Raw genomic sequence first — 2,536 nt, 5'->3', positions numbered from 1 at the left:
TGCATTCTCTAGTCTTTTGTGATAGCTGTGCCCAGTGGTGGCAACAGTGGCATCTCATGGAACCAGCTGTGTACCACGATTTTTTTAAAGATTATTTATTTATTTATTTGACAGACAGAGATCACAAGCAGGCGTAGAGGCAGGCAGAGAGAGAGGAAGGGAAGCAGGCTCCCCGCTGAGCAGAGAGCCTGATGCGGGGCTCCATCCCAGGACCCTGAGATCATGACCTGAGCTGACGGCAGAGGCTTTAACCCACTGAGCCACCCAAGTGCCCCTGTACCATGATTTTTAATGATGTTCCTGGGTAGGTAGACTCCAAGCCTAGCACTCCATTTTGTTCTTAGATTAGAAAGTGCTCGCTTCGGCAGCACATATACTAAAATTGGAACGATACAGAGAAGATTAGCATGGCCCCTGCGCAAGGATGACACGCAAATTCGTGGCTTCTGATAATTTGGAAGAGAGAAGGGACTACAAAAGTGCCTTCCATGTAGTCAGCCTCATGTAAGCCAGGCTCAGAACATAGCCATCTGATTGAGATACTTCTGATGGAGACACATTTCCTTATTATTCATTCAAATTTTCACACATTTTATCATCCAAAATATATTTCCTCCAGAGAGCTTTAACCACTGTCTATAAAAGACAGTTGAAAAGAAACCTGTCAGGTTTGGACGGCAAACCCTGAGAAAGCTAATGAAAAGATTACTCCAAACACCTTAGGAGGAGAAAGGAGAGGTCTGGGATCCAGATGCTCTAGTGCTGAAAGGCCTCTAGCCAAGCTTTGTCTCCACTTTTATTGGGATCATATCAATACACCAAGCACAAGCGCAAAACAAGTAGGGAAGTGTAACCTTAATGGTCAGGATAATAATATATGGGGCAGCATGTGATAACAGCAAAGAGACAAGAAGTTTGTGAAGTATGTGATCACCATAGGTGCCTGTTTTTCTTCAAAATTTAAACATTTACTCCCTAGATGAGAACCCTGAGCCACAGTAAGAATCTGGCCACTTTTAGCCAAGAAACTTCAAAGAAGGCCCAGCATTCCAGGCACTCCTTTGCTTTTCAGTTATTCTTATCCAGGGAGGCAGATACAAGTCAGATTTTATCTATCCAAGCACTGTGAATTCTCACAAAAACCTACATAAAAATGTTGTTTGTCCGCCCCCCAACCTGAAGTTAGAAAACACTGATCTAAATTAATGCTAATAATTATAACAATAATTATGTTATTAACAATAGGGATAAAACAGCTAACATGTATTGAGCACTTTCAGCTATTGGAACATTGAACATTCTTTACTTGCTTATCCCATTTAGCAACAACCTAAGAAGTAGAAACTATTAGCATCTTGATTTATAGATGTGGAAACTGCATCTTAGAAAGGTTAAGCAACTGACTCAATTTACACAGTTAAGTGAGGAAAGTAAAATTGGAAACTAGATCTGTTGGATTTCAAAAGTCATGCTTCTCACCACTCAACCATGTTGAAATACAAAGAATAATATTTTCTCCATATATGTATCTCATAATACATCTCTTTGAAGAAGAACCAGAGAGAAGGTGGGGTGGAGAGCTCGGCAAAATTAATGAAAATTAATTAAAGATATAGGCTTCCATTTATGAAATGAAGAAGACACAGGAATAAAGGCATAGCATAGAAAATGTACTTAATGGTGATGTAATGGCATTGTGTGGTGATAGATGGTAGCTACAGTTGTGATGAGCATAGTATAACCTATAAAGAAGTTGAATCACAATGTTGTATACCTGTAAGTAATATAATGTTGTGTATCAACTATACTCAAATTTTAAAAAAGTAAAAATTTTTAAAAATAGGGAAGAAAGAAATAGAAGTAAAAGAATAATAAGGGGAACCTTTTTAATGTGCCAGTCACTATACCTCTTGCTTTATCTTTATCTTGTTTCATCTTTACAACATCCAAAAAATTGATACATTACAGAAACTAAAATTTTTATACATTTTTCTTTTATATTTTATATTCTAGAAAACTGGGGTTTTCTTTATACATTTAATATTTTAGAAAACTGGGTTCAGAAAGGTGATTTGCTTAAAGTCACAGAGGTAGTAAGTAATCAAGCAGAACACAAACTCTTGCTATGTCTAAATACAATTTTAAAATGTGGTTATTACTAGTCTTCATAAATGTGTTCTCTCTCATTTGTCTACCTTGAGAAATGGTGAGGTTGTTAAGAAAGCCAACCTTATCAATGTGTGTATCTGTTTGTTTTTCCTTTAGTGAATAAGTGGAGAGAGAGACAGAGAATGAGATATATAGATAAAGAGAAATAGAATTAGAGAGGGAGGGGGAGAGAGAGAGTGATTATAAGTGAGAAAGAGATACTACAAACCAGCTTCTTATGGAGCCACTCTAAGTTATGAGCTCTGAATAAATAAAGAAAACTTAGATTTTAGAAAAATTTTGTATTTCATGTTTATATCAACTCACAGTCAAAACTTGATTTCTCTCTAATTAGAAATACATTAATCTCTAGAATATATAACTTATA

General features: G+C 36.5%; 1 non-coding gene across 1 annotated transcript; it reads left to right on the top strand.

The window, feature by feature from the left end:
* Nucleotides 1-352: 352 nt before the first annotated feature.
* On the top strand, nt 353-457 carry LOC123935648. The gene has a single exon (XR_006816937.1). It is a non-coding gene; the product is annotated as a U6 spliceosomal RNA (small nuclear RNA).
* The last annotated feature ends 2,079 nt before the right edge of the window (nt 458-2,536 follow it).

This window comes from Meles meles, chromosome X, assembly GCF_922984935.1.
Source record: "Meles meles chromosome X, mMelMel3.1 paternal haplotype, whole genome shotgun sequence".
In the NCBI taxonomy this organism is placed as follows: Eukaryota; Metazoa; Chordata; class Mammalia; order Carnivora; family Mustelidae; genus Meles; species Meles meles.
Note: the sequence above shows the minus strand (reverse complement) of the source record. Positions and strands in the feature narration are given on the sequence as shown.